This window comes from Heterocephalus glaber, unplaced genomic scaffold (genome assembly GCF_053883595.1).
Source record: "Heterocephalus glaber isolate CG9 unplaced genomic scaffold, H.glaber_assembly_v1.0 deba00001504, whole genome shotgun sequence".
Lineage (NCBI taxonomy): Eukaryota > Metazoa > Chordata > Mammalia > Rodentia > Bathyergidae > Heterocephalus > Heterocephalus glaber.
In genome coordinates this window covers 15,149,873-15,175,055 of record NW_028258324.1, presented here as the reverse complement: position 1 = coordinate 15,175,055, position 25,183 = coordinate 15,149,873, and the positions used below count along the sequence as shown (strand labels likewise).

The 25,183-nt window shown below is 40.3% G+C and overlaps 1 protein-coding gene across 5 annotated transcripts in view; it reads left to right on the top strand.

The window, feature by feature from the left end:
• Window positions 1–354: 354 nt before the first annotated feature.
• The window catches only part of Pik3cb (phosphatidylinositol-4,5-bisphosphate 3-kinase catalytic subunit beta), a 172,754-nt gene continuing 147,925 nt past the window's right edge, over window positions 355–25,183 (top strand). For 2 of the 5 annotated variants that reach the window (XM_087186226.1, XM_087186227.1), the window contains exons 1-2: window positions 382–603; window positions 3,292–3,338. The gene's annotated coding sequence lies outside the window, so the exon portion shown is untranslated. Of the gene's footprint in view, window positions 604–3,291; window positions 3,339–25,183 lie in introns of all 5 variants that reach the window. The other 3 variants (XM_087186229.1, XM_004834330.3, XM_021249649.2) reach the window with 3 other exon arrangements.

Sequence of the window (25,183 nt, the reverse complement as noted above, 5' to 3'; positions counted from 1 at the left end):
GCCTCAAGCCCAGAAGCGCAGTCACCAACAGAGGCGGCGGGCAGGGGGCGTCGGGAGCCGAGGCCAGGGCCCTGGAACGGCAGTCCGTTCCCAGTCGCAGAACGAGCGAGACCCGGGATAAGGCTGGGGAGAGAAGGCCGGCGCCGAACCCCGGAACAAGGTTGTCTGGGAGGAGGCTACGCAGGCCAGGGCAGGTGCTGATCCCTCCTAAAGGCGGACTGCAGGGGAAAGAGACGGAGGAAAGGGGATTCCCGGCACCGCAGTCCCCTCGGGCCGCCAAGAGGGCCCGGGATTGGCCCGAGCGCCGCGCGGGCGGGGCGGGGGTTGTCAGGAGGGCCGGCCAGGAGGCAGCGCGCGCGCACGCGCACGCGCGGGCACGGCGAGGCGCGCGCGTGCTCCGTGGGTCGGTGCGGTGGCCGGGGCGGAGCGGGCCATGGCAGTGAGTGGTGAGCGGATGTAGTGCTGTGCGGGACAGGCAGGAGGTGACTGTGAGAAGGGGAAATGGGGGTGCTGGAGCGGGGCAGTCGTGGCGGTCTGGACTGCTGACCTCGCATCCGGAGCGGGAACCTGCGGCGGCGACGGCGGCGGCGGAGCGCCGGGCAGGTGAGTGCGGCGGCGCGGGACCCGGATGCGGCGCGGCTGAGGGGCGGTGGGGTCGCGGCGCCGCCTGAGGTGTCCGCGCGCTGCTTGGCGGTGCGGCCCTGCCCACCGCAGCCCTGGGCGTGGGGACTACAGTGCGAGCGCTGCTCTTCCTGCCGGCGCCTGGGACGCCTCTGGGTTGCGGCCCGCCCGGGGCTCTCCAAGGTGAACGGTGCCCCAGGCCTCTGGGGCGTCTTTCGGGGCGGCTACTAGACGAGCGCCGGTGTGGGGAGGCGGCGTCCTCTCTGTGGTTTCTGCCATACCTCCCGAGCTTCCCGACCCTTAAGTGCCTGTTGTGCGCAGAAGTGTATTTTAGGGGCGGGAATCCTCGGCTCTTGGGTTTGGGAAGTATTCTAGAGCCCCAGCGCCGCCACAGATAAGTCCTAAGTCCTGGGGTCCAGGACCGAAGTATCCTGAGGTATTTAGTGGGAGCAGTAATACATACTTCATGAAGTTGTGACTTTAAGCATAACCTAATAGTAGTAACCAATAGCACAACCAACAAATGGTAGTTGTTAGAAGGAGCCCTGCTGCAGCATCTCGTTAGTGGTTGTCAATTCCTGCGTGCAGGCTTGCGTTTGGGGGACACATTTATTTCCGAACTGCCCTGCTGTTGTGTAATAACCTCAGCCGGGGTTACTTAATATTAGAGCCTGTTATCTTAGAGTGGCCAAAATAGAAATCTATAGCCTCTTCCTAGAATCCTGTAGTTTGTCTCGCAAAGGCTGACTTGGAAACCTGTGTGAGGTACTGAGTCGGAGTTGCTGGTGGAATGAAACTAAGTGAATTCAGGATTCCCTTATGGTGGGACACATAAATTTAAACTGCTTTGGAATGGTGGGACACATAAGCTTGAAGTGCTTTACTGTTTAAATAATCTTAAGTGACCTTAAGCTCTATCACTTGTTGCAGAGTATAAACACAGGAAGAGTATGGAAATAGACTTCTTTTTCTGCCTTGCTACATCCGAAGGGGAGGGACAAGTGCTTTTGTAAACATTATTGTAGGCAGTATCTGGTGAACTCATCATAATTAAACTAGATGAGTACTTATTTTGAAGCGGTGAGTATATGTTTGAAAATATGATTCCCAATAAAATCATCTTCAACAGGTCAGAGTTCTCAGCAGTTCTTTAATCATTTGGGGATTTTTATGCTACACTGTAAGGTTTTATGGTAAAAGCAGAACTGTGTAAGTCATAATAATGTAGCATAGAATAGGGTAGTCAGGATAAGGATCTTAACCTAGTTTCAAACGCAGGGGTGGAACAAAGTAAAAATCTTAAGGTTTAAAACTGGAATTGCGTTCACCAAATCTAAAATGATTAAAGGGAAAAATAGTTTCATACACCCCTGATTCAGGTTCTCAGGAGGATATTCCACCTTAAAGGAATATCCTTTCTTTTTGTCTCTCAGAACTGAAGATTGAACCCAGGGCCTTTTGCTTGCTAGGCAAAGGGTTTGCTGCTGAGCTATGGCCCTCAGGCCTTATTTTATTTTAAGACGGGGTGTCTCTGAATTGCCCAAGCTTACTTTGTGAGTCTCCTACCTTAGCCTCTTTCCTTAGTAGTTGAGATTAAAGGCTGGGGCCACCATCTCTAGGTGCCTGGAACATTTAGCTAATGTTGAATGTATTGATTGTAGGAGTGAAATGATTTATAAAGTCTTCTGATTCCTAGGATAACGTCCTAAACACTTTTTTTGTTCCAAATTTTTGCAATAGGAAGTAAGGAGAATATATACCAGTGATGGTGAACCTCTGAGAGCTTTCAGTGATACTAATAGCCCATTGTGACATATGTGCCATAGGTTTGCCACCCCTGGTATAGATTTATTTTCTAGTTAGGCTTGATTCTAGGCTTGCTTCCCCCCTCCACCCCCCCAATACTAGGATTGAACCCAGGGCCTTTACACTGAGCTACATTCCCAGCCCTTTTTATTTTTTATTTTGAGACAGGATCCTGCAGGCTGAGCTTGAAATTACAACCCTCCTGACTCCAGGTTGCTTTAATTCCCTTAGTCTTCATTAAGATATACCCATGAAAAGACTAAGCATTTAAACATTAAACCGTTAATGACAGAAATGAATATGAACTTTGTTCATTGTGTACTAAATCACTGGTCTTTTTGAAAATAAGGAATCAAACAAGCTTTCTCACCTTTTTTTTTTTTTTTTTTGAGACAGGGTCTCACTGTGTAGTTCAGGCTGGTCTTAAACTCTATGTAGTCCAGGCTGGCCTCAAACTCATGACCATCCTCCTGCCTCAGCCTCTCAAGTGCTGGGATTAAAGGCTTTCGCCACTATGCCCAGCTGTTTTGTTCTTTTGAGGCATTGACTTTTGGCCTTAATTGCAAGGAGTTGACTTTTGCTTATTGTGGTTTTATGCTGCGTTGTAGTCCTATTTAGTATTTTTATAGGAAGCAGAAATTTTTTGTTCAGCCAGGGTTGTAGCTCAGTGGCACATTGCCTGGCTGGCAAGCGTGAGGCCCTGTTTGAGTCCTCGTACCAAAAAAAGAAACCTGGAAATGTTTTGTTCAATTAGACAATTTTTTTGAATCTGAGAACCTGCCACTGTATGCATGCACATATGTGTGTGAGAATTGTGTGTGGATATATGTGAACCATTTTTTTGTTTTGTTTTGTTTTTGGTAGGGGATTGAACTCAGGTCCTTGCACTTGTGAGGCAGGCGGCGGAACTGGTGAGTTAAATCCCCAGCCCTATGTGAACCATTTATTTGGAGTTACCATATTTTGGGATAAATTCTCATCACTTGGTTTATATTGACATTTGAGAACTTTGTCATGTTATATAATGGGACAATTCATTTTCAAAGTAGAACTATATGGGGAAAAATATGTTGGAGGAAGAAATCCTACACCTTGTTCACTAAATACAAGAGAAGAACAGAAACATAAAGGGAGAATACCAGTTTATTTATTTATGTTTTTGATACTGGGGATTGAACTCAGGACCTGTGCTTGCAAGGCAGGCATGATGCCACTGAGCTAAATCCCCGCCCCGAGAATATCAGTTTTTATTTTATTTTATTTTATTTTACTTTATTTATTTAATTTTAATTTTAATTTTATTTTATTTTTGGTACCGGGGATTGAACTTGGGACCTTGCATTTTCCAGGCAGGCAGCAGAACCACTGAGCTAGATCCCTGGCCTGAACATCAGTTTTTAAAGCTTGTAAGGGACAATTGCCCTTTTACTTTTCCTCCTCTTACTTCTCACCCCTACCCTCAGGTTTTGACACGTTTTTTTCCCCTCTGTCCCCTTTCCATTTCCTGGTTTGTTTGGGCTGTTTTTCTAAGGACTGTTGTTGAGCCTGTGGTAGGTACTCTCATATCTGCTAGAACTCCTTGTGAGAGAGGCAGCTATCCTTTTTCCTGAAGGGACCTTTCTACTTTCTTATAATCATGGTCTGTCTTCCTGGGTCTTCCAGCCTTTGTGTCTAATTTTACCCTTTGGAATGGCTGTAAACTGGTGTACTTCCTCTTTAAATTGTTCTTACATATATTATGGAGTAGCCTTTGTGTTATCATCTTCATGTTAAATATGTCTAAGTTACCCTGGAATAGTGGTGGACACCTGTAGTTCCAGGACTGGGAGACAGGCAGGAGGATTGCAAGTTCAAGCCTGGGCAATTTAGGCACTTAGCAAGACCCAGTCTCAAAAATCAGAAACAAAACAAACCAATAAACAAGAATAAAATTTGAGTCACAAGCTTCTATTTTAGAGAAGGAAAATGAAAGGGATTTGATGTATTGTTGCAATAGTACTTTAACAGTTGCTCTGATAATGAAGATTGCTTATCTCTAATTTAAACCTTTTTCTGAATTGATACTTATTTCTTTTAGATAATTGTGTTAGCTTTCTGTCACTTTGACAAGATACATACCTGAGAATATCTGTCTAGAGACAGGGTCTGGCTATGTAGTTTATGAATTTTTTTTTTTTTTTTTTTGGTGGTACTGGGGATTGAACTCAGGACTTTGCACTTGCCAGGTAGGCTCATTGCCACTGAGCTAAATCTCCAGACCTGGCTATGTAGTTTAGGCTGGCCCTGAATTCACTATGTAGCCTAGGCTGGCCTTGAACTCAGAGTGACCCTCCTGCCTCAGCCTCAAAGGTGCTGGGAATACAGGCGTGCACCACCATGCCCAGCAAGGATAACAATTTGAAAGAGAAAAAATTTCTTCTCGTTTTGGCATTTCATTGTAGTTCTGCTGGCTCCATTGTCTCTGGGCCTGTAGTGAGGCAGTATGGCTTGGTGGAAGGGTGTGGCAGAACAAAGCTACTTACCTCAGGGTGCTTGGAAGCAGCCTGAAAGCAAGAGAGGAGGCCAGGCATGGTGGCCTATGCCCTTAATCCCAGCACTTGTGAGGCTAAGGCAGGAGGATGCTGCTAGTTCAAGGCTAGCCTGGGCTGCATAGTGAGTTTGAGGCCAGCCTGAAGTACTTAAGACCTGGTCTCAAAAAACAGAACAACAACAACAAAAAAGCCAAAGAGGAAGGGACCAAGAGGAACTCCCCAAGTTTTCATCTTAATTATTACCTGCTCCCTTCAAATAGGCCCCACCTCCTAAATTTCCATCAGTCCTTCACAGAATGCCATCAGGTTGTGCACCCATCTATGGGTGAATCCACTGATGAAGTTAGAGTCCTTAGAATTGTTCACTTTACAGAAAGCCCCACCTCTGAACACTGAACTGGGAACCAAGCCAAGCTCCCAACACAGGAGTATTGGGGGACATATATCTAAATTATAACAGTGACTAGAGACATTTAAGTAAAAGAGATTTCTAGAAGAAGAGTGGCATTGAGTTTTTAAAAATTTACCTAAAAGCCAGGCATGGTGGCATGTACCTGTAATCCTAGCCCCCTGGAGGCTGTGGCAGGAGTTTTGCTGGGAGTTCCAAGCCTACCTGGGTTTACTTAGTTCAAAGCCAGCCTGAACTGCACAATGAGACTTTGTCTCAAAACAAACAAAAAATTAAAGCAGTGCTTTTTTTTTTGTAGTTCTATGAATTTTCTTGTTCTGTATCCACTGATAGGATATAGAACAACTCTTAACACCTCAAATAAATCCCTTTTCGTTGACCTCTTTTTAGTTATACCCTCTGGTCCCATTCCTAATCCCTGAATTTACTGTTTAATTTTTGGTGCTGTGGATTGAATGTTCTTGGATATGCTGAGAGCTACCACTGAGCCACATCCCCCACCCCTTAATCCTATTTACTTGGGAGGCTGAGGTGAGAGGATCACAAGTTTCTGGGTTTTAAAAATTTTTTTCTTTTTTTTTTTTTTTGGTACTGGGTATTGAACTCAGGACCTTGCACTTGTGAGCACCACTGAGCCAAATCCCTGGCCCTAAGTTTCTCGGTTTGAGAGCAGCCTGGGCAACATACCTATCTCAATATATCTATATCTGTATCTGTCTATTTATGTATAGATAAATGTAGATATATAGAGAGAAAATTTCTCACGAATAGAGTATATCAAACTGGAATAAGTGGTTATTTGATCAACCTAATTGTTGGTTTCCTTGTAGAAATAGGAGAAAACCAATCTTTGACATGATGGGCTTACAGGCACTAAAGTAATTGGCCTTGTAGACCAAGGAATGTTATAAGGGCTTTAAATAAAATTTCAAAAAGTCAGCCACAGTGTTCACCGTCAGCATTGAGGGAAGCTGGGTGGGAGGATTGGAAGTTCAAGTGCCACTAGGACAATTTAGTGAAACTCTGTCTTGAAATGAAAAAATTAAAAAGTGCTGGGGATGTACCTCACTGCAAAGGCCCCTAGGTTCAATCCTCAGTACTGGGGGAAAAAAATCATGTAACTCTGGAAGAAGACAGATCCCATAGTGCGTGATTGAGTTAGATATATACATTTTGTTTTGTTTTGTGTTTTGAGTCAGGGTCTTGATATGTAGTTTAGGGTGGCCTTAAACTCACTGTGTAGTCCAGGTTGGCCTTGAACTCACAGTGATCCTCCTACCTCAACCTCCTGACTGCTGAGATCACAGGTGTGCCTCACCAAGCCTGGCTGTGCATAGTATATTAAAGACAAAGAAATTTAGGGTTATGGCTGTGAAAAAAAATCATACAGATAGATAATAGCACACATACACTCCTTTCATAAAACTGGAATTCCCATATACTTTAATGCTAGCACAGGGCAACTAGAAATTAATTTTTGTCAAGGATTATGTTCTGAAATCTCAGCCTTTCCTCTAATCTCTCTATAGCATTGTTACGTTTTGCTAGCCAGTCCATTTTATGCTAGTACTTAATTGTATTAGGAACTCTTTTTTAGGATTTAGCTCAGTGGTGTCGCCACCTACCTTGCAAGTGCAAGGTCCTGAGTTCGATCCCTAGTACCAAAAAAAAAAACATTGTGAGGAACTCTTTCTTGAGACAGGGACTTGCTGTGTGGTTCAGGCTGGCCTTGAACTCACTATGTAGCCCAGGATGGCTTTCAACACACAGCATCCTCTGGCCTTCGTCTCCCAAGTGCTGGAACTATAGATGTTTGCCACCATGCCCGGCCCCACTGAATTTATGATAGTTCCTTGAGTAGTATGTCACTTGAGCTTGGTTCTTTTTTTGTTTGTTTGTTTTTTGAGGTTGGTTCTTTAACTGTTAGCAGTTTACTGCTGGAGTTAAGAGTGTTAATCTGGACAATCTCCTATTTTGTGGTATCCTTAGAACCAGTTCTATAGCTCTAATTCCTCCCTGGTACAAACTCCGGAGGGAATACAGCATTCTTGGCCCTGTAGCATGGTTCTTTTGTGCTCCAGCCTCTTGGGAGAACATCAGGCAAATGCTCATTTGCCTTCAAGAGAAATGTGATCCTGATTATTCATGCCTGCAACAGGATTAAATGGATTAGAGAAATCTGTAGGTAATCCAGTAGCTTTATTTTAAACTGTAGTTTAATCTCATTCCTGATCTGTTTATCCTTGCATTTCTAATAACTAATTTATAATATTTACTTAATATCACATTTCTGATAACTAATTTATGAAAGGTACTAATTGCACTCTTCTCATTTAAAAGTAATTGGAGTTGTGAAGTAAAGAAAAGATTGAAGGGGTTTAAGGAATTAGATGATCAACCAGCATTGCTCAAATAATTTGGTATTGACTGGGTGGTTTAACCACTGTGCTGTTAGACCTTGAAGACCTAAATTCCATGAATTCTTTATCTGCTGAGCCACTAGAAGGAATTTGAAGTGACTGTCAATAAGAGAATCAAGGTCCGATTTTTTTTTTTTTTTGGTACTGGTGATTGAACTTGGGACCTTGGGCTTGTGAGGCAGGTGGTGAAATCACTGAACTAAATCCCCAGCCTCAAGCTCCATTTTTACACATTTGTACTTTACTGGTTTAAATGATTGAATTTTTATGATCTAAATAACCAACATTTCATATTACCAGAATTATATTTTTCTTTTTTTTCTTTCTTTTCTTTTTTTTTTTTTGGTACCGGGGATCGAACTCAGGTCCTTGTGCTTGTGAAGCAGGCAGCGGAACCACTGAGCTAAATCCCCGGCCCCACTATTAATTTTTAATAATTTAATGTATGGACAGTTTTCATAGGGTGGGTGAGTGTGTGTGTATTGTGTATGTATGTGTTACTGGGAATTGAGCCTGTGCCTACATACTGAGCTACATCCTCAGCCCCTTTATTTTTTATTTTGAGAGAGGGTTTTGGTAAGTTGATAAATTGCCTAGGCTGGGTTCAAGCTTGTGATTCTCCTGCTTCAGCCTCCCTAGGTGTTGGGATTACAGGAGTGTGTCCTCTTGCTTTATTTTTTTTCTCTTTTCGAGACTGGGTCTCCCTGTATAGCCCAGGCTGCCCTGGAATTCATGATTCTCTTTCCTCAGCCTCTCAGAGTGCTGGTGATATAGGGGAAAAAGTGTAACTCTCAACCTGTTAGATGTCAGATATGCTGAGTTTGTGTTTTTGAAATTGAAGAATGAATTTTAAGGAACAACGGAGGTTAAGAGTAGGAAGAATTTATTGAGAGATAGCTCTTGAGAGACAAAAGGGGACCTGAAAGTAGGTTGCCATCGAGCCTACTTTTTTGAGAATTTTTTTAAAAAAATTAATTTTATTGGTACATTTTAGGTATACAATATAATGACATTCATCTTTGGAAATTTGCACCTTTACATAATCTCTCTTGGTTCTTATTTTTTCCCGATTCCCCTGCCCTCCCTTCAACCCCTCCACCCCTCCACCCCTCCACCCCTCCACCCCTCCCTATTTACAAAGACTTTGTTTACATTTTTTCATTTTCTCATTAATTCCATTCCCTTCTTTCCTTTCCCCTAACCCTCCTACTTCCCCTTCCCCTTTGCCCCTTTTCTTCCTCTTTCTTTTTTTTTTTGGTACCAGGATCGAACTCGGGTCCTTGCGCTTTCGCAGCAGGCGGCAAAACCACTGAGCTAAATCTCCGGCCCTTTTTCTTCCTATTTCATCTTATCTATTATACCTTTTAGTCTTTATTTACACTTTCAGTTTCTCACACCAGTGAAACTATTAGGTATTTACACGTGTGTCCTATTTACTTCACTTAAGAGTATTGCCTCAATGTGCATCCATTTAGCTATAAATGTCTTTGATTTCTCATTTTTTATGGCTGAGTAGTACTCCATTTTATTAAAAACCCACACTTTCTTTATTCAGTCTCCAGTTGATAGGCAATTGGGCTGCTTCCAAGTTTGTTTTTTTTTTGTACCAGGGATCGAACTCGGGTCCTTATGCTTGTGAGGCAGGCAGCGGAACTACTGAGCTAAATCCCCGGCCCTGCTTCCAAGTTTTAGCTATTACAGATTGTGCTGCTATGAACATGTGTGCACATACATCACTGTGGTATTGACATTTCTCAGACAAAGAAGTAGAAATAGCAAATAAACATATGAAAAAATGTTCAGCATCACTGGTCATTGGAGAGATGCAAATGAAAGCAATGCTGAGATTCCACCTCACCCCAGAAAGAATGTCTGCTGTCATGAAATCAACCAATAACTAATGTTGGTGGGGCTGTGGGGAAAGAGGAACACAGCTTCACTGCTGGTGGGAGTGTCGACTGGTGCAACCACTATGGAAATCAGTGTGGACATACCTCAAAGAACCAGGACTGGAAGTCCCATTTGACCTAGCTATTCCTCTGCTGGGTATCTTCCCCAAAGAATTCTGAGACTATTTTATAGAGCAAAATCAGGAGGTGGTATAAAATCATGAGGTGGGCATAATGTGGGTCAAAACTATGATCAACAAATAAGATTGCACTTAGATAGTATTGCTCTAATAGGAAAGCAGGTCACATAGCAAGGGGATATAGAAAGAACATTTTTAGAAAAGGATGAGTCTAGAGGTTTTGGTCACCCACCTGGGTGACTGATATTTATTTAGACTTTATTGGATCAGATGATATTGATTATAGTATAATCTTTAAATTATTATATATCTCTCGGGGAAGCATGTAGGCCTGGTCATTTTATCTTTATCTTGAGGTGTAGCCTTTTACAGATGTGCCTCTAGCCACAGTTGTAATGCATTTTTATCTTTTGTGTTGACCCTTTTCAGGGCCTGTATCCCTGTCTGACTGCCTATAATATTTTTACCTAATTTAGCTGTCCATAGTACTGGGATTAAGCCATGCACCACCACATCTGGCTTGTTTTAACTTTGTTATATTTTGAGACAAGGTCTTACTATGTAGTTCAGGCAGACCTTGAACTTTCTATATAACCCAGGTTGGCCTCAAACTCCTTGTGATCCTCCTCTCTGAGCCTCCAGAGTGCTGGGATTATAAGGGTTGTGCCACCATGCTCAGCTCTAAATTACATTTCTTTTATTTCTCCCTTTTATTGTAATTAGGATTCTGTGTAATGTATACATATATAATTATTTAAATTATATTTAGTGTGTATTGGCTGTAGATTATTTTTTTGAGACAGAGTCTTATGTAGTTCAGGCTGGTCTTAAACTCACCATGTAGCCCAGGCTGGCCTTGAACTTGCATGGATCCTCCTGCATATAGATTTTATTTCAAGTGGTTAAGGGATGCTATGAAATACTTATTTATTTTTATTTTTTAAATTTTTTATATTTTTTGGTACCGGGGATTGAACTCGGGACCTTGAGCTTGCAAGGCAGGCAGCAGAACCACTGAGCTAAATCCTCGGCCCTACTTGTTATTTTTAAAAGGGACCATTGGGCTAAACATGGCTAAGAACCCCTATGATAAGTGAAGGCCTGCTGGGGAATGGAGGTACAGCACATGGGGAGACTTTTTGATAGGAGGGAGCTGGCATCTTGAGGAACTAAAGAGGCCATATATAACCTGAGAGGATAGAGTGAGAGGGACATATATGTAGGACTAAGGGATGTGTAGGATGAGCCAAGGTGGGAGATGGGCCATTCAGAACCTTGTAGGCTGTGGAAAGGAGCTTAGAAAATTATCTGACTAGATAAAAGGTAATAAATTGTGAGGTACAGAGTTCTTGACAAAGTAGAAATAAGAGTTGAAGTACATCTTTTTTTTTGTTATCAGAGATCGAACTCAGGACCTTGTGCTTTCTAGGCAGGTGCTGGAACCATTGAGCTAAATCCTCAGCCCTAGAGTTGAAGTAGATCTTAAAAGTCATATAATTTAATCATTGTTTTACAAACAAGAGTGTGAGTTAAGGGAACTTTCTCAATGATTAGATCAGCAGGTGATTTGATGCTGCTACTTCTATTTCTGTTTGCATAGCTGCATTGGTGAGTCAGATTTTAGAGTTAGGAGCACATACACCTTTTTTTTGGTACCAGGTATTGAACTCTGGACCTTGTGCTTGAGAGGCAGGCGCTGGAACCACTGAGCTAAATCCCTGTCCCCACACTTTTTTTTTTTTTTTTTTTTTGAGGCAAGGTCTTGCTTTTAGTGCAGGTTGGCCTTAAACTCACTAGGTACCCAGGCTGGTCTTGCAGTGGCTGCCCTCCTGCCTCAGCCCCCTAAATGCTGGGATTATAGGCATGTGCCACCTACCTTGACCCATGATTCTAATCTGTGGTCAAACTAAATAAATACATTTTTAATCTTAACTTATGCTTATTTAATTTTTTCTGCAGTGCTGGGGATTGAATGCTGAGTCTTGTACATGCTAAGACTGAGCTACACTCCCAGCCCCTACTTAATTTTTCTGTTAGTGTACTTGTTTTTTGTTTGTTTGTTTGTTTTTATGTTAGTGTGCTTATATGCCCCTTCTAGAGAGTACACCTTTTTTTTTTTGGTAATGAGGATCGGACTCAGGACCTTGCACTTGGAAGGCAGGCAGTGGCACCACTGAGCTACATACCCGGCTGAGAGTACACCTTTTTATCTGTTACTTCTATATATTTTTATCCAAAACTATTCAAAAGTATGAATTTATCTTGTGAGTTCCCCATTCTCAAGATTTGAATTTGGCCACCAGGCTACTAGAACTTTCACTTAATCTGGTTGCATTGATATTTTGCCTGGTTGTGTAATTTGGCTTAGTAGTTTTATGGTTGCCTGCGAAGATTAGTGCATACTCTTCTCAGCCACAGACTTTTTTTTTAATTACTGGGTTTTAAATCCAGGGCCTTCTCACTGAGCTACGTCCTCTTTTTAAAATTTTTTTACTAAGGCAGGGTCTTGCTAAATTGCTGCACTGCCTAGGCTCAGACTGGTCTCAAATTTGAGATCTTCCCACCTACCTCAGCCTCCCAGAACTTTGGTATTACAGATGTATGCCACCATGCCCAGCTCTCACACACATTTTTTTTTTTGCTTCTGGGGATTGAACCCATGGCTTTGCTTATACTAGGCAAGTGCTCTACCACTGAATTACACCCCCAGATTTTTTTTTTTCTTGAGACGGGGTCTCACTGTGTAGCTCAGGCTGGGCTCAAACTCACTAGGCAGTCCAGGCTGGCCTTGAACTCATGGCCAGCTTCCTTCCTCAGCCTCCTCCAATGCTGGGGTTACAGATGTGTGCCACTAAGTGGGACAGACATTCACCACCACCCCTGTCCTGGAAATCAAACTCAGGACCTTGAGTTTGTGAGGCAGGTGCTTTAATTTGAAACAGGGTTTTCCTAAATTGGCTTGGCTGACCTTGAACCTATAATCTCCTGCCACAGCCTCCCAGAGTGCTGAGATTAGAGATTTGTATCACCATGCCCTGCTCTATATATTTGTCTTTAATAGTTGGTACATGCATGTGATATACAATTTAAAGAGGATGCAGTGAAGTGTGCCTTTCTCCTGCCCCTCTCTAGCTGTTCAAGTCCCTACTCAAGCAGTATTCAGTCACTGCTTAAGCAGTAATCACTCTTTAAAGTGTTTCTCAAAAATCAATAGCTTTCCTGTACACGAATAACAAATTCACTGAGGGAGAAATTAGGGAAATAACACCTTTCACAATAGTATCCAAAAAAATGAAATACCTAGGAATCAATCTAATGAAGGAAATAAAAGACCTCTACATTGAAAACTACAGTACTTTGAAAAAGGAGATTGAAGAAGATGTCAGAAAATGGAAAGATGTCCCTTGTTCTTGGGTGGGAGGAACCAATATAGTGAAGATGGCCATACTTCCAGAATTGGTATACAGATTTAATGCAGTCCAGATCAAAATTCCAACAGCATATCCCACAGAATTAGAAAAAACAATTATAAAATTCATTTGGAAGCAGAAGATACCTAGAACAGCAAAGGCAAAAGAGCCAAACAACTTCACTGGAAGACAGATAGCCTCTTTAATAAAGGGTGCTGGAAAAACTGGCTCTCCACATGTTGAAGTTTGAAACCAGACCCATATCTTTCACCATACACTAACCTAAAATTGACATGAATCCAAGATCTAAATATTGGAACAGAGAAACTAAATCTGCTGGAAGACAGAATAGGGTGAACTCTAGAAGACCCTGGTGTAGGCAAAGACTTTATGAACAAAGCTGGGATTGCCCAGGAAAAATACAAAGAATCAACAACTGAGATCTCATCTTATTAAAAAGCTTTTTTTTTTTTTTTTGATACCGGGGATCAAACTCGGGTTCTTGTGCTTGCACAGCAAATGGCAGAACCACTGAGCTAAATCCCTGGCCCATTTTATTAAAAAGCTTTTGCACAGCAAGAGAAACCACCAACAGAGTGAAGAGACAACCCACAGTGTGAGAAAAAATTTTTACCAGTTGTTCCTCAAAGGACTACCATTTAGAATATATAAAGAACTCAAAAAAATCAGATCCCCCCCCAAATTTAAAGACCCAATCCCAAAATGGACATCTGAAATGAATGGATATTTCTCAGATGAAGTAGAAACAGCAAATAAACATATGAAAAAACATTCAACTGGTCATTTGAGAGATGCAAATTAAAACAACTCTGAGATTCCATCTCACTCCAGAAAGAATGGCTGCTATCAAGAAATCAACCAGTAACAAAAGCTGGCGAGGCTGTGCAGAAAAAGAAACCCTTCTCCACTGATGGTGGGAGTGCAGACTGATGCAACCACTGTAGAAATCAGTGTGGAGATTCCTCAGAAAACTAAAACTGCAGATTCCATTTGACCCAGCTATACTCCTTCTTGGTATCTTCCTGAAAGAATTAAAAACATCTTACCACAACCATGTGTGCACACCCATGTTTCTAGCAGCACAATTTGTAATAGCTAAATCTTGGAAATTGCCCAAAGGTCCATCAACCGATGAATGGATAAGGAAGATGTGTGTGTGTGTGTGTGTGTGTGTGTGTGTGTGTGTGTGTGTGTTTTAATATATAATGGAGTATTGCTTTGCCATAAAGAAGAATGAGTTTTGGTGCACGCCTGTAATCCTAGCACTCGGGAGGCTGAGGCTGGAGGATCGCTGTGAGTTCAAGGCCAGCCTGGGCTACATAGTGAGTATAAGGCCAGCCTGAACTACATAGCGAGGCTCTTGTCTCAAAAAAACAAAACCAAAAAAGAAAAAAATTAAAGAAGGATGAGCTTGAGATGAAATTTTTATAGCTAAATGGATGTACCTTGAGACCATACTCTTAAGTGAAATAAATTGGACACACATGTGCAAATACCGCATAGTTTTTCTGGTGTGAGAAACCAAAAGTGGAAATAAGGACTAAAGTGTGTAGTAGATATTGGGAAATACGAGGGAGGGGAGAGAGTGAGAGGAAGGGACAAAAAGTAAAAATAGATGGAAAAAATGGAAAAAAAGCTTTTGCATATGGGGAGGATTGGAAAAAAAGAGGCAGGATATATATATGAGTAGTGTTATTATATGTATCTCAAATGTACCAATAAATGTTTTGGTTTAAAAATAGTGTTTTTATGTGTTCATTTGTGAATATGAACATGTAACCCATGGCAGTATGGTACACTCATTGTTCTCAATGTCTTTTCCTATTAGTTAACCACATTTTTGAGAACTTTTTTTTTTTTTTGGTACCGGGGATTGAACTCGGGTCCTTGTGCTTTCAAGGCAAGCAGCGCAACCACTGAGCTAAATCCCCGGCCCCTGAATGGATATTTGTATTGCTCATCTTTTGATTAGTTTTGGCTAAAAAAGGCCAGATTTGAACCTTTGCAAAGAGTGTGTAGAGACTGAGACAAGGGTCATGTTAATGGTAATGGCTGAAGGAAGGAAAGTGAGCAGGAAAAAGGAAAAAAGAAAGAGCTAGAAAAAAGTAAAGGGGAGGGAGAGTTAAAAGGGAGGATTAAGAACAGGGGTAAAACTGCCCTGGTCATATCTTCCAGTATTTTTCTTAGCAGGTACTAAATCTTTTTCTCTAGTACTCTCTTGGAACCAGACTTCTATTTTTTTAGTGCATGTTTGCAGTACATAATGAATACATTCATTGTGGAGAATTAGTACATGTATCTAACATGTACTAATTTACTAACATGTGCTAATATGCTAACATATACTTATTTTTTCCCCTTCCCCTCTTCCAATTTTTTGTTTGTTTGCTTGTTTTCCAGCATCAGATTCATTCATGTATTTATTTTTTGTTTTTTTGAGACAGAGTCTCACTATGTAACCCAGCCTGGCTTTGAACTTGTGTGGCAGTTTTTCCATCTAAGCCTCCTTCTGAGTACTGGGGTCACAGGCATGCAGCCCCATGCCCAGCTTCATTTATTTATTTTATAAGTCCTTATCAAGTTAATTATTATAAACAGATTAACAGCCAGACTACAGGCTAAGAAACATATACAACACATAAGACTATTATACTAAAGGTACACTTTTAGATACATTGGCCATCCTAGAACCATATTGAGTTCATTGTCATTGATCTTGGATACTTTGATCACATAATGCTTGCTTGCTTCTGTTTTTTTTTCCCTTTTGTAGTACAGGAGTTGAATTCACAGCCTTCACAGTGGGCTACCTCCCCAGTCCTTTTTATGTTTTATTTTGAGACAGGTCTTGCTAAATTTGCTGAGTTGCCCAGAACTTGAACTTGGAATCCTCCTGTCTTTGCCTCGGAGAGTTCTGGGATTGCAGGCATGCAACACTACGCCTGGTTAAATTGTTTTCTTTCTCTCCATGTCGTCATCTTTAAAACTGAATACATGGAGTTGTATTTCATCATATATTATTTCATGTGGTGCTCTTAGTACAGTATCTACTCATCTCCCCACTCCAATTTGGCTTTTATTTGACCCTTTTCAGATCAGGTGGGCTCTTCCTCCAAACCATGAATGTTGCACTGAGAGTCTCATTTCTCTATTTTACACCTTTGTCTTAGCTTTTATCCATTTCTTTGAAATTTCCTTACCTATTTTTTCCCTGCCTGATGGTAAAGAATCATCTCTAGCCAAGTGTGGTGGTGCATGCCTGTAATCCCAGCACTTGGAAGGTTGAGGTAGGAGGATCACTGTGAATTTGAGACTAGCTGGGTGGGCTACATTTGAGACTAGCTGGGCTACATGAGACCCTGTCAAAGAAAGGGAAAAAGGAAGGAAGGAAGAAAGAAAGGGAAAGAAAAAAAAGAGAACCAACCCTAGTAGTGCCTTTATAATTTTGTTTTGCCTATAGTCATTACTTAGCATAACAGTTTTTTTGTTTTGTTTTGTCTTTTGAGGCAGAGTCTCTCTATGTAGTTCAGGCTGGCCTCAAACTCATTATGTAGCCCAGGCTGGCCTCAAACTCAAAGTTATCATCCTACCTCAGCCTCCCTAGTGCTGGGATTACAGGCATGTGCCACTCCACCTGGCCTGAACAGTTTTAAATTTACAGGAAAATGATAAAGATAGTCCATAGTATTCCCATATATGTTCCAACTTCATCCAGTTTCTTCTATTATTAATTTTAGTACTTTTATTAGTTAGTGAATCAGTATGGATAAATTTGTTTTTTTGGTTTTTTTGAGATGGAGTCTCATTATGTAGTTCAGACTGGCCTTGAACTCCCTACATGGTCCTCCTGTCAGCCTCCTGAGTGCTAGGATTAGGATAAATTTTTTTTTTTTTTTGTACTGGGGATCGAACTCGGGACCTTGTGCTTTCGAGGCAGGTGCTGAACCACTGAGCTAAATCCCCAGCTAGGATAAATTCTTTTTTTTTTTCTTGGTACTGGGAATTGAACTTGGGTCCTTGTGCTTGCGCAGCAAGGCAGTGAAACCACTGAGCTAAATCCCCGGCAGGATAAACTCTTATTAGTGAAGTTTATAGTTCTTTCAGATTTCTTTAGTTTTTGCTTGTCTTTGTTGTAGGATCCAACTCAGGGTCCCACACTGCATTTTATTATCATGTTTATTTTATTTTATTTTTTTATGATTTTTTGACATAGGATCTTGATATGTAGTCTAAGCTGGCCTTGAACTCACTATGTGGGCTGGGCTGGCCTCAGCAGTGATCCTCCTGCCTCTGTATCTGGAGTGCTGAGATTCCAGGTGTGCATCACCACACCTGGCTTTTTGGTTATTTTTTTGGGACAAGGTCTCATTATGTTTTTTTTTGTACCGAGAATTGAGCTCAGGGCCTCACAGTTGCCAGGTAGGTGCTGTGCCACTGAGCTACATCCCCGGCCCACGGTCTCACTATGTAGCTCATATTGACCTTAAATTCACTATGTAGTTTACAGGGTGACCTCACACTCAAAACATTCTTTCTGCCTCACCCTCCCGAGTACGTACTGCCATGGGGTGGGGGGGACACGACATGGACAGACAGATGGATGGATGGACACACTTTCTTTATATTTCTTGCCTCAATCCTAGGGTTAGTCATTTCTCCAATGAAGTCTGGATCCTTTTGCTAGAGAATGGTATTAAAACCAAGATCTGGGTGTTCTGTGCACTCATTGCTACTGGGATATCTACTTCTAGTCCCTCTCAGTTGACAGAGCAAGGAAATATGTGTGAATACTAACCAGTATATGTACAATGTCTATATTGTTTCTTTATATAAGCCACTCTGTGTTGTCAAACGTGAATTTACACTGATATTTCTAACTCTAATTCATTCCAGCCTCTTCTTGCTTAACTGTAAACTTCCATTCCAGCAATGAAATACCTGACTTTTGGTTTTTAAGAGTGTCCTTTATAAGTTTTGAATAATCTGACTTACCCAGTTTTCCCCCATGGATCATGCTTTTTTGGTGTTGTCTCAAAACTCATAGCCACATGCAGAATTGCCTAGTTTTCTTCTAGATGTCTTATAGTTAGTTTTACATTTTATATAAGAGGTAGTTTTTTGAGCTTCTTCAACTGAGATTTTTATAGTTGTAAAGATATAATATAAATATGGCACATGTGTACATATAACCGCACTATAGAGGACTGAGGCAGGAAGATCACAAATTCAAGCAAGTGCTCTACCACTGAGCTACAACCCCACCCTTTTATAGTTTATTTTGAGAGGGGTCTTGCTAAATTGCTCAGACTGGCTTTGAACTTGGTGATCCTCCTGCCTCAGCCTCCTGAGTAGCTAGGATTATAGGTGTGCTTTTAAAAATTGTGTTCTTTAAAAAAAAAGACTTTAAAAATAGTTGCAGAGCATTTCATTATGTGGATTTATTATAATGTACCTAAGCAGTTCCATATTGATAAACTTTTAGGTTATAGTCCATTTCTTTTATAAGCAGTGCTGTAGTGAAAAAATAAAGTTCAGATTTTGTATGATCCAAGATGTAGATTATGATCAGTGGAAAAAGCAGTGAAGGCAAATTGATACAGTCTGCAATAAATGGCTCAAATATAATAGTGTTTAACACATCTATATGTAATTGCTTTTTTTTGGTACCAGGGATTGAACTTGGGTCCTTGCAAGCTGTGGAACCACTGAGCTAAATCCCCAGCCCAACACATTTATATCTATATAAATAATCCGTGTATTTGAAAGCACTTTACACAAAACTGTGGGAGTTGTGAGGTGCTTGCACATACAGAATAAAGCCTTGTGAGTACAAAGGTTATTGTGTGGATAGTAAGCCTCTCTTAGATCATTCCCTGCAGCATTCTAGTTTCTCATGTTTAAATGTCTAGTCATGCATTGCATCATCATCAGTAAGTCCACTTGTTTTTCAGGTGTTTTTGGAAACATAAACAGTCTTGGTTTTTCTCAGCTCTCACACTCCAATAAACATAGGAAACTTGCGCCAAAAGTGTTGGGATGTCTCCCCAGTAGCAAGTAAGTAAGCAGTTCTGCAGCATTGCATACCAGGTGGATGTCCTTAATTAATTTGCTAGAGCAGCTTATAAAATTCAGGGAAGCACTATATGTGCATTTAGTGATTTATATAAAAAATATTTTAAAGAATACAAAAAGGCATCCAGGTGAAAAGATACATAGGGTGAGGTCTGGAGAAGTCTTGAATAAAGGAAGGAGTTTCCACCCCTTTGGATTGTGGAGTGAACCACCCTCCCAATATGTCTGTGAGTTCTCTTGCCTTCTTGTGAGCTTCTATATGTTCAGCTGTCTGAACCCTGTCTTTTGGGGTTTTTTGTGGAGATTTCATTGCATGAGACACTTAATGGACTGGTGAGGAAACAGAGCAAGTCCTGTCTATTCACTTTCTTTGCAGTGTTCTTTTACGATATGGGTGCAGGATTCCTGTGGAATGAGGGTCTTTATAGCCTACTATTAAGTAAGGGTAGGGCAGAGAATTTCTTTATGGCCAGCTTCAAGACAGAAAAGTGGAAGAATATGATATGTTCTGTGATCTTGGCAGTTCTAGTTTCTTTGGCTTGCCTTGAAGAAGGACAGGTCACAAAGGAAAATGATCACATTAGAATGATCTCCACCTTAGAAATCTCTTACCCCCTATTGTGAACTTGTTTTTCTGCTAGGTATTCTAGTTCTTGACCTCTTGTTAGTCTCTTTTCAAGTCTAGTCTACCCAGAGTAATTCTGAATAAAGAGGCTCTAACTTCCCTGGATTTCACAGCCTCCTCTCTTCATTTCCAGCCTTGGTCATAATCAAAGTCTCAGTGTAGTCATTCCTAGACTCCCTACTATGCTGAGAATGGGTGAGTGAATATAACCATGATGATCTTATGTATTTCTCTAGAAGTCTGAAAAAAAATCACTGATTTTGTAAACAAGTCACTGATGTGTTCATAATTGTGTTAACACACTTTTAATTTATATAGAAATTGCTGTTCTGCTGATCTATTGAAGGAAGTTCCAAATCATTTTGTAAGGGGAAGAACCTTTTAAAAATGGAAAGATGGACTTCCTAATCCTGATTATTATTATTAGTAGTAGTATTTTGGTTTTTTGAGATAGTCTGGATTTTAGTGCAGGCTGGCCTCGAACTCCCTGCGATCTTCCTGCCTCAGCCTCCCTAGTGCTGGGACTATAGGTATGCACCACTACACCCCACTAAACTGATTTTTATATATACTAAATTTTCTATAGACTGCAGTATACCTTGTGAAGAAATTGCAGAAATTCTTTTCTTGGGCTGGGGATTTAGCTCAGTGGCACCGCTCAAGGTTCTGAGTTCGATCACCGGTACCAAAAAAAAAAAATCTATTCTTTTTTTTTTTTTTTTTTTTGTGGTACTAGGAATTAAACCTGAGACCTTCATACTGAGCTATGTTCTCAGCTCTTTATTTTTTATTTTGAGACAGGGTCAGCTGAATCATTAAATTGCCCATGCTGGGTTTGAATTGGGCTTTCCTCCTGCCTTAGTTTACCAGAGTGTTGGGATTATAGGTTTAGACCACCAGGCCTAGCTAAGAATTCTTAAAGAATGGTGTAGCTTACATTTAATAACAGGTTTGTTTGTTTTGATTTTTTTAGACAGGGTCTTGCAACGTAGTGCAGGCTGGCCTTGAACTCACTGTGTAGCCCAGGCTGCCCTGAACTCCCAGTGATCCCCCCCCCCCCCCAGCCTCCCAGTGCTGGGATTATGGGTGTGGTGTGGTTTTTATTTATTTTGCAGAGATCTTGTTCTTCACAATAAACATTGCTATATCCATTTAGTCTAAACACCACAGTTTGAAAGCTTTAGGCTTTTGAATAGATAACACAATAAAATTGAGAAGAGTGAAATTAATACAATAATTTCTCTATCCCTTATTTTAAAAAAGAACTAATTTTCTAAGCCATGACATGTATGGTTCTGTGAGAATTGTTCTAAGATTATGATACAGTGAGTATTTTTGTGTTATGCCTTATTTCACAAGTTGTGGTGACAATGAAAAGTGGTTATGATTTTTAACTACTAAGAGTTTAGATGACTGAGTTGTTTTTGCAAAGCGGTAGCCAAGGGAATAAATTTAATAAATATTTGTCTCTAAAATAGTCACATGACCTTTTCTCTATGTGAGGCCAAGAAATTTGTCAGGTTACCCTTTTTACTCTTTTAGGAAAACCATATTAATCTTTTGAAAATTAGCTAATAGTAACTGAATGCCTTACCATTATGATAGGGACCCCCAATGAGCTGTGGTCAAAGTTTAGACCTTTGGAATATCAAATTTGTTCTGCCTAGAGGTTAGAGTTTTCTTGGGTACACAAGCTGTAGAGACTTCTTGAAAATCACGATAGAACCTTTACATTTTAGAGCTTTAAATTTTACAGTTGAGACTGAGAATCCGGAGAAAGAGGCCATCAATCAGCTCTTGTGCATATAGGCAACAATGGCTTCCCTGTAGGTGTAAAGCTGAAGGAGCTCAGGGTAGAAGTTTCCCTCCACACCTGAGGATCTTTTGAGAGCACTTCTCAATTCTCTTGGCTGGTGTGATGCCTTGCTTTAATCTCATTCCAGGACCTTACTGCAAAACTAATACATAACTAATGAACAAATATAAGTAGATTGGTTGAGCATCAAGGAACAGGGCCAGCCAGGTATATTAAGCAAGAGAGACAAATGTGTGTCCTACTTCAATAATGTTATCATGTTGGTATTTAATTGGATTGGGACAGTGTGGTCATTCATAAATGTAAGGCATTAAATGAAAACAAATGCAAATAAAGAGAGATTGAGGCTAGAACACAGAGGCTTATGGATGGTAGAAAAGTGTTCTGCCACTGAACAACTTTCCCAATCCTAAATGTAATCATTTTTTCTTGTTTGAGGGAAGTTCAAATACACACGCATTTCATATACTGAGTGCACTAGTTTGTATTGTTTCTTAGTCACCAGTCACAGGCACTCTCCCTGACTTGATACCACCTCCCTTCCCTCCCTTTTGAAAAAAAACATTAGTTTAATTGTTTTCTTGCAGAGGTGGATACTTTTTATTTAGTCAGAAGACTAGAGCAGTGGGTGTTTGTTTACAATATAAGATGCTTTTTAGGATTGGGTTTCCTTGTTCCCTCAGGGCTGAGCTTTGAAAATGTCCCATGTAATGTTGTCATACCAGGTCTGAATGTATGCTTTATTCTACTTCTGGCATTGCTATTGATTTATCATAAAATTTTTCATCCACATATTTCTGTTGGCTAAGGAACTGGGCATGGGAAAATCTGCTTTGTTCACATACACCTTAAATATTAGACCGTGAGTATATTTATTTATACTCATTTATTCGTAGAACATATATTGAGAGGATATGTATTTCATGCTGTATGAGGCAGTGGTAATGCATAGTTGAAGACTCAGGGCTCCTGGGCTTTTAAGGAACTTTTAAGAGAGACAAAATGAACAAAAAACTGTAGTACAGTGTGGTAAGTACAAATAAAGATTATCCAGGTTATTGTGGGAACACACAGGAAGGAGCATTTGTTGATTCTCAAAAGTTATGGTACGGAGATCTTTGGAAGCCCCAAGCTCTTGGGAATCTGAAAGATCAGACTACTTTCATAACAATATTAAGACTTTTTTTTTTTTTTTGAGACAGGGTCTTGTGATGTCCAGTCTTGGCCTTGAAGGCAGATAGCTCAGGCTGGCCTTGAACTCATGATCCTCCCTGCACCTCCCAAGTGCTGAGATCACAGGTGTGGGCCACCAAACCTGGCTTATTTGCCTTTTTTCGTTTTTGTTCTTTCACAAGTATACAATAGAGTTTTGCAGCAGAGGAAAAATTTGTGATAACTAATAATCTAATCTAGCTATCTTCTGTTAAGCCAGAATTTTGCAAAAATATGAAAGAATTTCACCCTTTTCACTAAAGGTTTTGAAAAAAATAATTTTTAAAACTAAAATGTGCATAGATAGCCTTAATCAAGTTGAGATAAAGACCTTCTATTCCAATTTTCTGTAGGGTTTTTTATCGTGAATGGGTGTTGGATTTTGTGGAATGCTTTTTCTGCATCTATTGAGATGATCATATGGTTTTTGTCCTTGGTTTTGTTAATATAGTGTATTACATTTATTGATTTATGTATGTTGAACTATCCTTGTGTCCCTGGGATAAATCTGAGTTGGTCAGGGTGTATGATCTTCTTGATAACCCTCTGTATTCTGTTTGCCAGTATTGCATCTATGTTCATTAGGAAGATTGGCCTGTAGTTCTCTTTTTGGGTTGGGTCTTCCCTGGTTTTGGAATCAAAGTAACACTTGCTTCCAGGAATGAATTTGGAAGTATTGCGTCCCTTTCAATTTCCTGGATGAGTTTAAAGAGTAATGATGATAGTTCTCCTTTAAATGTCTTGTAGAATTCAGCAGTGAAGCCATCAGGACCTGGGCTTTTCTTTGTTGGTAAATTTTTAATTACATTTTCAATTTCACTCATTGTAATTGGGGTGTTTAGAATTTCTATATCTTCTTCATTTAACTTTGGCAATTCGTATGTATCTAGGAATCTGTCCATTTCTTTTGTGTTTTCCATTTTATTAGAGTACAGGTTCTCAAAGTAGGTACTGATGATCCTCTGGGTTTCAGAAATGGGCTTCTGAAATAAACAGACATTTCTCAGACAAAGTAGTAAAAGCAGTAAATAAACATATGAAAAAATGTTCAACATCACTGGTCATTCAAGAAATGCAGATAAAAACAACACTGAGATTCCACCTCACCCCAGAAAGAATGGCTGCTATCAAGAAATCAACCAATAACAAATGCTGTCAGGGGTATGGGGAGAAAGGAACCCTTCTCCATTGTTGGTGGGAGTGCAGACTGGTGCAACCACTGTGGAAATCAGTATGGACATACCTCAAAGAACTAGGACTAGAGGTCCCATTTGACCCAGCTGTTCCCCCGCTGGGTATCTTCCCAAAAGAATTAAAAGAATCTTACCACAGCGATATATGTGCACCCATGTTTATAGCGGCACAGTTTGTAATAGCTAAAGCTTGGAAACAGCCCAAATGCCCATCAACTGGAAACTGGATAAAGATGTGGGGTTTTTTTAATAAAATGGAGTACTACTCAGCCATAAAGAACGAGAAATTAGAGACATTTATAGCTAAATGGATGCATATTGAGACCATACTCTCATATGAAATAAATAGGACACACATGTGTAAATACCGAATAGTTTCTCTGGTGTGAGAAACTGAAAGTGTAAATAAGGATTAAAATGATTAAAACAAATAACTGATAATTTGGAATAGGAAGAAAACATCCAAAGGGGTAGGGAAAGTGGGAGGGGAAGGGGAAAAGAAAGAAGGGAAAGGAAAAATTAGGAGAAAAGGACAAAATGGAAATAAAGTCTTTGTAAATAGGGAAGGGTGGAGGTGGTGAAGGGAGGACAGGGAATAGGGAAAAAATAAGAACCAACATACATCATGTACAGGTACAAATACCTGATGATAAATGTAAACATATTGGATACCTAAAATGTACCAATAAAAGAATTTAAACCAAAAAAGTGCAAAAGAGTTTGTTCCATATAAAATTAGAGGTTTATGTAAATATTTTGTAAAATATTGATTTAGAAATTAATTTAATTTTATTAAAGTAAATAAAAATTCTTAGTTTTAATTTGAAATCCAGTGATACATATATAATTATATGTATCATCATATATATAATACACATTATATATACTGTATAATCTACACATATAACAGTAGCTTTTGGGTCCTAAATTTAAGAGTATAAAGGGCAACAGACCAAATTGTTTCAGACCCACTGGAATAGAAATTTATCAACTAATTTTTTTTGTTTGTTTATTTTTT